Consider the following 13,092-nt stretch of genomic DNA (forward strand, 5'->3'; position numbering starts at 1 on the left):
GTAAATTTAATGCAACCCAAACTGCTTATGAAAATCTGGACAGGAAAACACTGAGCTTATGCTAAAGGTAATTTTCAGAGAAACAAGGTTTCCTTGTTCAAGTTGCCCAAAATTCAGAACTCTGCAAGAGGGAGGGAAGGACTGGCAAGTTAAGGGAAATAAAATCAGCAAAATAAGGCCTTTGATTACGAGTTAACACAATGTGTTCTAGCCAGTTGACACAATTACAGCTCTTGCTCCTCTGCCAGAAGGAGCAGGTAGCAGTTTCTAATTCCACTGCCCACCCTACACCAGGCATGCAGCTTCACGCACACAGCCACCAACGCCCTTGTCAATTAGAAGCAACATTAAAATGATGTCCCATCTGCTCACAAATGTCGATGAGCTCGTGCCACCTATTGAGGGGCTGTGGGACAGTAAAAGGGTAAAGAGACTCGACACAGGTTTGTATATTTTTTAAAAAAATTTTTGAATTATTATTGTTATTTTTAAATTTTTGGCTGCGTTGGGTCTTCGTTGCTGCGCGCGGGCTTCTCATTGTGGTGGCTTCTCTTGTTGCGGAGCACGGGCTCTAGGCGCGCAGGCTCAGTAGTTGTGGCTCGCGGGCTCTATAGCGCAGGCTCAGTAGTTGTGGTGCACGGGCTTAGTTGCTCCGCGGCATGTGGGATCTTCGCGGACCAGGGCTGGAACCCGTGTCCCCTGCATTGGCAGGCGGATTCTTAACCACTGCGCCACCAGGGAAGCCCAGGTTTGTATATTTATATTGACAAAGAGCCACTTCATTCAATGTTCTCCCTCCACTTCCACCTTCTACGCCACTGCTTTGCCAGAAATCTTCTAAATAGTTTTGCAGTGGTATTTTGCACCCAGAAGAGTGTTAGTTGTATTTAAATACCAAGCCTCGAGAATCACAGGACATTGTGAAACATGTGCCATACCTCAAATAGTAGAAAAAATTAGCAGGCTAAGTTACCCTGGAACCATCCTCCACATGTACTCACAAATAAGCACGAAGAAAAACTGAAGCCAAGAGGTTTTAAATTGGAGCTACAGGTGAATTTTCTCAGTCAGGGTGAATCTAAGACACCGGAATGAGTATAGAGATTATCAAAGCTCTTTTCCAAAGATCTGGACAGTCGGAGAGCATGTCAGAATCAGGATGTCAGCTTACGTGAGCTTCCATCCAGCCTCTGCTCCCGTAGTTTCCCTACAATATCTAAGTCCAACTTTGGGGTTTGGCTCAGATGGTATCCCCTTTCTCTGCCACTAATTCCCATGATCTTTTATGAGGGGGGGCGGGGGAGGTCTGGTTATCATTTGGAGTGTGTCTCTCCTCAGTCACTCCACACGCCCTGGATCTCTGTCTGCTGACGCTCAACCTGTCCTTCAGGACATAATCAGATGCCACCTCTCCTGGGCAGGATTTCGGCAGTACCACCATCTCCCCAGCACGAGCCTCTCCCTCCTCCATGATCCCAGAGAAGCATCCTGCAAGTCCCACTCACACAGCACTTAACACACTGCAGTTTAGTTTATTTTACTACTTTTTTTTTTTTTTTAATTTATTTTTGGCTGTGTTGGGTCTTCGTTTCTGTGCAAGGGCTTTCTCTAGTTGCGGCGAGCGGGGGCCACTCTTCATCGCGGTGCGTGGGCCTCTCGCTATCGCGGCCTCTCTTGTTGCGGAGCACAGGCTCCAGACGCGCAGGCTCAGTAACTGTGGCTCACGGGCCCAGTTGCTCCGCGGCATGTGGGATCTTCCCAGACCAGGGCTCGAACCCGTGTCCCCTGCATTGGCAGGCAGATTCTCAACCACTGCGCCACCAGGGAAGCCCCTATTTTACTACTTTTTAAAGATTCTCTATCTTCTTTTTTTTTAAATTGAAGTATAGTTGATATATATAATATTATGTGAGTTTTAGGTGTACAACATAGTGATCCTAAAAATACATTATGAAATGATCACCACGGCAAGTCCAGGAAACAACACACAGCATTTTAATTGTTCATTTGCTTCCTCGTCTCTTCACTGTGAGCTGCCTAAGGGCAGGGACTCCATGGTCTTTTCCTTTTGTTATTCTTAGTGCCTAGCACAGTGCCTGGACTTAAGAGATTCTCAGTGAAGAGTAAAACAAAGTCAGCACTTGTGGAGCACTTCCTATATGCCAGGCACTGTTTTCAGCATATTAATGATAGAGTCTATTCCCTGAGGTTTTTAGAACTGACTTAGGTAAGCCATATCCAAAGCCTGGTACAGACTAAATGGTGAATAAACTAGCAAATTTTATTTCATGAGTTATTTAGTTCTTAGAACATATTTTGTATGCAGTGCTACTATTTCTTCTCATTTTAAAGATGAAGAAATGGATACTTACAAAGGTTAAGAAACTTGCCGAAGGTCACTTACTCAGCTTAAGTGCCACAGTGGAGTTTTGTTTTATTTTAACATCACCTTCATAGTTTTTGACAACTAAGTACTGTCGTTAGTATTACTTCTTTTTCTTCCAAGTCAGGTTTATCGAGGCATAATTTATATATGGTAAATTTCATACCTTTTACTGCACAGTGCTGTGTTACACTCGTGTAACTACCACCACAATCAAGATAGGGGACAGTTACACCACCCCAAAGAATTCCCTCATGGACTGAAGCCGTGAACTCCTTTCCCCACTCCCCGGCTCTGGAAAACACTGATCTGATCTCTGTCCTTTACAGCTTGCCTTTTTCAGAAAGTCACATAAGTGGAGTTATACAGCATGTAGCCTACTGAGGCTGGTTTCTTTCACTAAGCATTTGAAGTTTGTGAAGCATTTGTGATTCATCCATGTTACTGTGAGTATCAGTAGTTTGTTCCTTTTTATTGCTGAGTGGTATTCTATTGTATGGATGTACCCCAGTTTACTCATTAACCAGTTGAAGCATGCTTGGGTATTTCCCAGTTTTTGTTGCTTATGAACAAAACCATTTATAAACATTCGTGGACAGGTGTTGTGTGAACATAGGTTTTCATTTCACTTGGGTGAATACCCAGGGGTGGGATTGTTGGGCCATGGGGTAAGTGTGTATTTAATTTTATAAGAAATTGCCAAAATATTTTTCAGAAGTAGCTGTACCATCTTGCATTCCAATAAGTAATGTGTGAGAGTTTCCTTTGCTCCACAGCCTTGCCAGCACTTGGTGTCAACAGGGTTTTTTTTGCTTTTGGTTTTTTTTTTTTTGGTTTATTTTTTAAAGTCATTCTAATAGGTATCTAGGCATATCTCACTGTGGTTTTCATTTGCATTTCTCTAATGACGAGTGATGTTGAATACCTTTTCATGTGCTCTGTTCAATATTTTGCCCATTGAAAAAATTGGGCTGATCATCAAAAAATCTAGAAACAATAAATGCTGGAGAGGGTGTGGAGAAAAGGGAACCCTCTTGCACTGTTGGTGGGAATGTAAATTGATACAGCCACTATGGAGAACAGTATGGAGGTTCCTTAAAAAACTACAAATAGAACTACCATACGACCCAGCAATCCCACTACTGGGCATATACCCTGAGAAAACCATAATTCAAAAAGAGTCATGTACCAAAATATTCATTGCAGCTCTATTTACAATAGCCAGGACATGGAAGCAACCTAAGTGTCCATCATCGGATGAATGGATAAAGAAGATGTGGCACATATATACAATGGAATATTACTCAGCCATAAAAAGAAATGAAATGGAGGTATTTGTAATGAGGTGGATGGAGTTAGAGTCTGTCATACAGAGTGAAGTAAGTCAGAAAGAGAAAAACAAATACAGTATGCTAACACATATAATATGGAATCTAAGAAAAAAAAAAAAAGGTCATGAAGAACCTAGTGGCAAGACGGGAATAAAGACACGGACCTACTAGAGAATGGACTTGGGGATATGGGGAGGGGGAGGGGTGAGATGTGACAGGGTGAGAGAGTGGCATGGACATATCTACACTACCAAATGTAAAATAGATAGCTAGTGGGAAGCAGCCGCATAGCACAGGGAGATCAGCTCAGTGCTTTGTGACCACCTAGAGGGGTGGGATAGGGAGGGTGGGAGGGAGGGAGACGCAAGAGGGAAGAGATATGGGAACATATGTATATGTATAACTGATTCACTTTGTTATAAAGCAGAAAGTAACACACCATTGTAAAGCAATTATACTTCAATAAAGATGTTTAAAAAAAAAAAATTGGGCTGTTATCCTACTACTGACTTTTAAGATATCTGAATATATATTCTGGATACAAGTCCTTTATCCGATATGTGCTTTGAAAATATTTTCTCAGTCTGTGGTTCTCTTTTTATTTTATAATGTCTTTCAAAAAGAATTTTTACATTTGATTAAGTCCAACTTATCCATTTTTTCTTTTATGGATCTTATTGTTTTATCTAAGGAATCTTTGCCTAGCAGAGCCACAAAACATTTCTCCTATGCTTTGCTCTGGAAAATTTTCTAGGTTTAAATTTTTACATTTTGATCTATGATCTATTTTGAGTTAACCTTTACATAATATATGATGTATGGCTCTAGGTTCTCTTTTTCTTTCACTTATGGATTTCCAGCTGTTATAGCACCATTTATGAGAACGAGCAGAAATTTGAACTCTAGTTTCTTTGATTCTAGAGGTCAAGTTCTTACTATGTAAATCCTTGTTCTATGTTTACGTATTTCTTTAATCTTCTGCTGGATCATACGCTCTTTGACAGAATTCGCTATATCCCTCATAGCAGAGTGCCTTGAACATAGCAAATCCTCACTGATTACCCCTGGACTGACTCTTTAAATGGAGGATAGAATAATAATCACTCAAAACTGGCCAGTCCTTGTTCTCCCTTGCCCAAGAAAGAAACAGTATCCTCATACATGATGCCTGTGTGTTTAGAGCTCTGACCCCCCAGCAGGCAGGCAAAGGTCACCTGTCCAATATTTACAACTGACCTCCATACCCTAAGCCTTTTAATACAAGGATGGAGGAACTAGTCTTTTCCTCATATTAACATGGGTCTCAGTCTACCGGTGGCATGACGATAATTACATTTCTTCTGACAGCATTCCAGCCTGATATACAAGCTCTGGCTGTCCTGAGGAATGGTTATTTGCCAGTCTCTTCTGGCCAACAGGCAGGGCTAGTTCAGAAGCAATTTGGGGGCCAGAACCAGTGGGTGGAGGAAGGAAATATGCAACACTAGTATAACTGAGATTAACTGACATCTTGTGTCTGATCCTAGAGTAAATAAGCTAGTGCGGACAAGCCCTCTGCATGATCTTCAGCTCCATGGATTTATAAGCAAAGGCCATTCTGTAACTCACAGAGGGCAAGGCCAACAGACCATTGCTTGGCCTTTGCCACCGAAAAGGCAAGAGGGTCTTGCACAGTCCACCTGAGAAGATTTCGCATTTTTACCCCATCACTCATTTTTCATTATAATAACCTTCAGTTCTCATTCAACATTCCACCTTCTCTCCTTCCCAAGATAGCATAACTACAAACACCAAACCATTTCTGGTGGGGCCACATAGAGGAAGAGATGCTCACAGGCTGAAAAGGAACGATTCCATTTTCTTTTTTTTTTTTTAAATTGTTTTAGGCTGTGCCACATGTCATGCGGGAAATTAGTTCCCCGACCAGGGATTGAACCCATGCCCCCTGCAGTGGAAGAGCAGAGTCTTAACCACCGGACCACCAGGGAAGTCCCCATTTTCTGATATGAAAAACTGGAGAACAAGAAAGAAAAGCAGAAACTATCTAAAAAAAAAAATGCTCTCAAGTTTTTGGTAAACACTGATATAACACAAGGAAGGTTTTTTGCCTAGGGCCCATTACAGAGTATGTTTTCAGACATGCAATATTGTTAGCCATTATTATGTATTTTTGCTTTTTTTTTTTTTTTACCATTTTTTAAAAAACTGGTAAGATGCCATTATTATACCTTGTACGAGGTGCAATGCACATACACATGCGTATGTGCATATGTGCACCCACACAAACACACATGAGACACTAGAGAGAGAGAGAGAAATATAGAGAGACTTAGAGATTAGGCACCGAGAGAAAAAGATAGGGCATTGTGGTTGGCTGCACATCTTGCTTCCCCAGGCTAAATCTCCAAGCCTTCAGGCTGTGTCTCTTCCATGATCTCTATCCTCGTCTTATCATAGAGATTCTGGGATCACAGCTCCTCTTCAGCGCTCTGCACATCTTGAACATTCAGAGTCAGCTGGGTTATTTCAGGGAAAATTAAATAAAATGTATTTGCTGAATAAACATTAACGGAAAAGTCATCAAACCCTGCGTGAAGTGGCCAGTTAAATCAAATTCTACCAGCCAAGTGATTTGCTTTCCACCAAAACAAGATAAAGCCAAGTTAAGCTGACTAAGAGGCTGAGCAAAAAAATTAATAACCTAATTAAAAAAGTAGCTGCCCATTAGCAACATGAGGAAGATGACAGGCCATTCTGGTAGGGCTGGATTCTCAGGACGAATCATACACCCTCCTCTGGACCCTGAGAATCAGCAGGGGGTGGTAGAGCAGTAAATACAATAGGATGCATGAAAATACTGGGGCAGCCATGGAACCTGGTTTATACATATCCTCTTCCAGGAGGATGTCATTTTTTAATGGGTCTGACAGCTTGGTATACTGTAAGATCTTTTAGGACAGGGCTCTCAGCTTCCTCTCCAGTTGCCTTTGAGGGTTGTGCTCAGAAAGTGGCAAGTGGCCAGTTCTCTGGCGCACCCAAGGATAACTAAGAGGCACTGTCACCACATATGCTTAAAAACACCGAGGTCGGGTCATCGTGCACGTATCTACTGAGCGCATGGCACAAAGTGATTCCCAGAGGTACTGACCAAGTCCTGTGGCCAGGATGAAGTTCTCCCAATCCCTGGGCACAGCTGGCTTCTGAGACTCAGTGGGCTAACTGCTTGTGATGCCGTTGAACGAACTCAGACCAGCCTCACATGGCCTTCTGTTTGGACAGCAAAACAAAGGCAACAAGGCAGGGGTATGGTAATGCTCATTCAAAGGCTACTTTCAATGGTGAAGTCCATTATTTAGGCACTGAAGAGAACCCAGACTAAAACATACTCCTTGTCGTCCCTTGGTACACTAGACCAGTGGTTCTTAAACTTTAACCTGCATCAGAACCTTCTGGAGGGTTCCCAGAGGGTCAGGTTCAGTAGGTCTGGGCCGGGCCTGAGAACTTGCATTTCTAACAAGTTCCCAGCTGGTGCTGCTGCTTCAGGTTCAGGAACTACAATTTGGAACCACGGCATCCACACTGGCTTGGATAACATTTCCTACCTCTGTTCCTCTAAACTTGACACACGATAGAAGCTTCAGAATTCAGTAACTACTGAATGATTCCATAGTAAAAGAAAAAGAAAAAGTAACAGTGAAGCCAACAATGTTTCACTTTTACAGAGGTCAGAGTTTTGGCAACCTCAAGGATTTGGAACATAGTTGCAAACTCCGAAGTAAGATAAGTCCTTAGATTGTTAAAATAAGCCTGTAAAAAAGTTATGGTACTCTGTAGGGGGTGACAATACAAGAGAACCCCTTAGGTCTGAGTGTAAATTAAGCCAATACATATTGCAAGATAATGACAAAAGAAATATGAAGGCACTAGCATCAGGCTATATTATCTGTAGGGGCAAAATGTCCTATTTGACTTGGTATTAGCCCCTGTGGTCATCACTATATTACAAGTAAAACACAATAATCCATTTTCCTAAAATATTCAGGCTCCTCTTGTAGCAACTCCCTCCCACTGTTGCCCCAGTGTCAATTAAAGAAAATATAAAACGGCCAATAAGGAATTCTCCCTGGATGTGAGAGTGCAAAAAGACTTATAGCTCAGCTTGGGACACAGGATGATTGTCAGCTGGAAGAAGTGGTTCTGAGGGGGCTGCTGGGTGATGCGTTCCATGGCCTCACTCTCAGAGGGAATGGAGGGATGGGGAAGGAAATCTGCCCCTGGCTCAGCCCTGAGGGGACCTGTCTGTGTTCCCAGGTATGGGAAAGAGGCTGTGAAAACTGAAGGAAAAGATTACTCTGTAAACCCAAGGAAGGGCTGTAAATACCAGTGCGGAGAGACAGCCCTCCTATGTCAACAGGATCAAAGAACCCCCCTCTCCTGGAGAGACCTATTAGGGGCTGAAATAACAGCTGATTTTGAAAGGGCCACAAAGTACGAAGCAGAGCGCAAAACAAGCGACAGAGAAGTGGCAGCAGTGATGTTCCTTGACAATCAAGGAGAGGCTTCCTAGAAGCCAGTTAGAGGCTGGAACCTTGGTGCTTAGAGGCTAGTGACCATCAGCTCCTCTAGATCCATCTCTGCCTTCTTTGCCATCTTTCTCCTGGGAGGCTGATGTCTATTGATGGTGGCCTGAGTCCTGGTCCTCTGGCTTCCTTTGGGTTGGGTCAATGGTGGAGGATAGGAGAGTATAAGGAGAGAGAGGTAGGGTAGGGTGTCTATCAATGTCTAACAGTGCCGACTCCTGCCAGGGTTTTAACAGTTGCTACCTTCCTCTAAGCTTGGAACTCAGCAGAGGTGAGCCCATTTCCAGGGTTATGGTTCTTGACTTAACAACTGTTTTCCCCAATTTTCCCTTCAGGCTTCGAGGTGGTACAGGCTTCCTGCAGTTGCTAGTGTCTGGTGCTTCACCATCCCTGGTTCTTTTTTTTTTTAATTTATTTATTATTAATTATTTATTTTGGCTGCGCCAGGTCTTAGTTGCGGCTTGTGGGATCTTCACTGCGGCATGCGGGATCTTTAGTTGTGGCATGCAGACTCTTAGTTGTGGCATGTGGGATCTAGTTCCCCGACCAGGGATGGAACCCGGGCCCCCTGCATTGGGAGCTCAGAGTCTTACCCACTGGATCACCAGGGAAGTCCCATACTATCCCTTGTTCTTTAATCCTGGCCACACTTCTGTGAAATAGCACTTCATTCAACTCTCGTCAAATCCTTTGAGTCAGCCTGCTGTCTACTGCCTGGGCCCTCTGAAATAGAGATCAAGGTCAAAGCTTCCTCGGATTGAGAGTGAGCTTTGGTGAGCTCCCGACTGTAAACTCGGGAACAAATAGAATCATCAGCTTTCCCAGGTAACCCTGCAGCAGAAGGTAATGAAGGTAGAGGACTTGAGGAAATTAGTCTCAGCTCAGGAATGTCAATGAGAATATGACTCTAAAACAATTACCAAAAGCATATGAGCAGGGGTTAAACAGCTGAATATATTCTGAAGAAACTGATTAGTATAGAACATAGCAGTTATTTTAAGAAAGTTTTCTAGAAGTTGTGAATTTTTAAAGCTAGGTCTTAAAAGAGCAATAATAATTTTGTTGTTGTTTTTGCTGTTTTTGGCCACGCTGTGCAGCTCGTGGGATCTTAGTTCCCCGACCAGGGATTGAACCCGGGCCCAAGGCAGTGAAAGCGCAAAGTCCTCACCACCGGACCGCCGGGGAATTCCCAATAATAAAATTATTGAAAAGATTTGAGGGATAGTATGAGTACTGGTAGATTTAGGAGGGAATAAAGAAGGATGCTATGTCCTATTTTTTAAAACAGCTTTTTTGAGAGTTAATTCACATTAAAATACAATTCGCCCATTTAAAGTGTACAATTTATTGCATTTGAGCACATTCCCAGGGTTGTAAAACCATCACCACAGCCTGATTTTAGAACATTTTCATGCCCTTGAAAAGAAACTTTGTACCCATTAGTAGGCAATTCTCATTCCCTCCCTCCAAGCCTCACCTCAAGCTCGAAGCACCACTGATCTATTTTAGGTCTCTATAAATATGCCAATTGAGAATATTTTATATAAATGGAATCATACAATATGTGGTGTATTGTGACTGACTTCTTTCACTTAGCAAAATGTTTTCAAGAGTCATATTATTTATTCATTCATCAGTTGATGTACACTTGTGCTGTTTCCATTTTCTTAAAATAAATAATGTTGCTCGGAACATTCGTATACAAGTTTTTGTGTGTACATGTGTTTTCATTTCTCCTGGGTATATCCCTAAGAGTGATATTGTTGAGTCATATGATAATTCTGTTTAACTTTGAGGAACTGCCAAACTGTTTTTCTAAAGCAGCTATACCATCTTAAATTCTTACCAGTAATGAACAAGGGTTCCAATTTTTCTACGTTTTCATCAACTCTTGTTATAGTGTCTCTTTTTGTTTATAAACATCCTAGTGGGTGTGACATGGTATCTCAATGTGGTTTTGATTTCTATTTCCTTAATGACAAAAGATGTTGAGCATCTTTTTGTGTGCTTATTGGTCATTTAAATATCTTCTTTGGAGAATTATTTATTCAAATCCTTTGCCATTTTAAAATTGAGTTGTCTCCTTATTACTGAATTGCATTAGTTCATATTCGGGATACAAGTCCCTTGTCAGATATATAGTTTGCAAATAGTTTCTCCTATTCTGAGGTTGTCTTTTCACTTTCCTGATGTTATTTCTTGCACCACAAAAGTTTTTATTTTTGATGTAATCCAATTTATATGGGTTGGCCAAAAAGTTCGTTTGGGTTGTTAAGCTGTACGGAAAATCCTGAACGAACTTTTTGGCCAACCCAACGTTTTCTTTTGTCACTTGTACTTTGGCATCATATCTAAGAAACTATTACCTAACCTAAGGTCACAAAGATTTATGTCTATGTTTTCTCCTCAGAGTTTTATAGTTAGCTCTTACATTTAGGACTATTAGCCGTTTGAGTTAATTTTTGTGCATGATGTGAGGAAGGAGTCCAACTTTATTCTTTTGCATGTGGATATCCAGTTGTCCCAGCACCATTTGTTGAAATGACTATTCTTTATCCCATTGAATTGTCTTGGCATCCTCATCGAAAATCAAGTGATCATATACGTTAGGGTTTATTTCTGGACTTTCAATTATATTCCATTGATCTATATGTCTTTCTTCACACCAGTACCACACTGGCTTGATTTGTAGTAACTTTTGAAATTGGGTATTGTGAGTCTTTCCACTTTGTTCTTCTTTTCTCAGAATTGTTTGGGCTATTCTGGGTCCCATTATAGGGGCTGTGTTGAAACTGTAGATCAATTTGGGGAGTACTGCCATCTTATAAATATTAAGTGTTCTGATTCATGAACATGGGGTGTTTTTCCTTTTAATTAGATCTTGAATTTCTTTCAACAATGTTCTGTGGTGTTCAGTGTATAAATCTTTCACTCCTTTTGTTAAATCTATACCTAAGTGGGATTTCCCTGGTGGCACAGTGGTTAAGAATCCGCCTGCCAATGCAGGGGACACGGGTTCCAACCCTGGTCCAGGAAGATCCCACATGCCACGGAGCAACTAAGCCCGTGCGCCACAGCTACTGAGCCTGCACTCTAGAGCACGTGAGCCACAACTACTGTGCCACAACTACTTTTTTTAAATAAATTTAAAAAAAGAAAAGAAAAAAAATGGTCAAAAAAAATAAAATTGAGTCTTCTCAACCATAATTCTAAAAGAGTCATATACCACAATGTTCATTGCAGCTCTATTTACAATAGCCAGGACATGGAAGCAACCTAAGTGTCCATCGACAGATGAATGGATAAAGAAGATGTAGCACATATATACAATGGAATATTACTCAGCCATAAAAAGTAACGAAATTGAGTTATTCGTAGTGTGGTGGATGGACCTAGAGTCTGTCATACAGAGTGAAGTAAGTCAGAAAGAGAAAAACAAATACCATATGCTAACACAGATATATGGAATCTAAGAAAAAAAAAGGTCATGAAGAAGCTAGGGGCAGGACGGGAATAAAGACGCAGACTTAGTAGAGAATGGACTTGAGGACACGGGGAGGGGGGAAGGGTAAGCTGGGACAAAGTGAGAGAGTGGCATGTACATATATATACTACCAAATGTAAAACCGATAGCTAGTGGGACGCAGCCGCATAGCACAGGGAGATCAGCTCAGTGCTTTGTGTCCACCTAGAGGGGTGGGATAGGGAGGGTGGGAGGGAGGGAGACTCAAGAGGGAAGGGATGTGGGGATATATGTATACATATAGCTGATTCACTTTGTTGTACAGCAGAAACTAACACACCATTGTGAAGCAATTATACTCCAATAAAGATGTGAAAAAAAAAATTGAGTCTTTCTTTTTCCCTTGGTCAGGCTAGCTAAAAGTTTGTCAGTTTTGTTGATCTTATCAAAGAACCAACTTTTAGTTTCATTGATTTTCTCTATTGTTTTTCAGAGTGTGTTTCACTGATTTCTGCTCTAGTCTTTAAATTTCATCTCTCTGATTGCTTGGAGTTTAGTTCGCTCTTCTTTTTCTACTTTCTTAAGATGGAAGATTTGGTTATTGATTTGCGATCCCTCCTCTTGCTGCTCCTCTTCCTCCTCACCTCCTCCTTCTCCTCTCCCTCCTCTTCTTCCTCCTCCTCCTCTGCCACTTCTTCTCCTTCTTCTCCATCTTTGTCTTTTCCTTCTTCTTCTCCTTTTTCTCCTTCTCCTCCTCCTCCTCCTTCTCCTTCTCCCCCTCCCCCTTCTGTTTCTTCCTCTTCTTTTTGTTACATAAATTAACCCATTTATTATGGGTTAGCAATGTTTCAAACGGTAGAGCTTCTAGTGTTTTTTTAATTCCTTCAGTCTTCTGATGATGAACTTTACTGTGATGGTAGAAGTGGTGTTGTAGGTCCAGGCACCACCAGCTACTATTTTCACGCAGGAATTAGAGTGCCAGATCCTCACAGTTCATCTCTTTATCTTGCTTTTGCCATAGAAAAGCAAGTGAACTTAGAATGCAGGCTGATTTCCATTTTTTTTCACCAATTTCCCAAGGTAGGAACCATAACGGGTCTTGTGTTTACTGATGATTCTGTCCTTCTTTTTTTTTTTTAATTTTTATTTATTTATTTATTTACTTATTTACTTATGGCTGTGTTGGGTCTTCGTCTCTGCGCCAGGGCTTTCTCCAGTTGCGGCAAGCAGGGGCCACTCTTCATCGCGGTGCGCGGGCCTCTCACTATCGCGGCCTCTCTTGCTGCGGAGCACAGGCTCCAGACGCGCAGGCTCAGTAATTGTGGCTCACGGGCC

The 13,092-nt window shown here is 41.8% G+C and overlaps 1 pseudogene; it reads right to left on the reverse strand.

The window, feature by feature from the left end:
* Positions 1 to 12,621: 12,621 nt before the first annotated feature.
* Positions 12,622 to 12,888, reverse strand: LOC133102187 (large ribosomal subunit protein eL43-like; annotated as a pseudogene).
* Positions 12,889 to 13,092: the final 204 nt, after the last annotated feature.

The sequence above is a fragment of the Eubalaena glacialis genome, chromosome 12 (genome assembly GCF_028564815.1).
Source record: "Eubalaena glacialis isolate mEubGla1 chromosome 12, mEubGla1.1.hap2.+ XY, whole genome shotgun sequence".
Taxonomy (NCBI): domain Eukaryota; kingdom Metazoa; phylum Chordata; class Mammalia; order Artiodactyla; family Balaenidae; genus Eubalaena; species Eubalaena glacialis.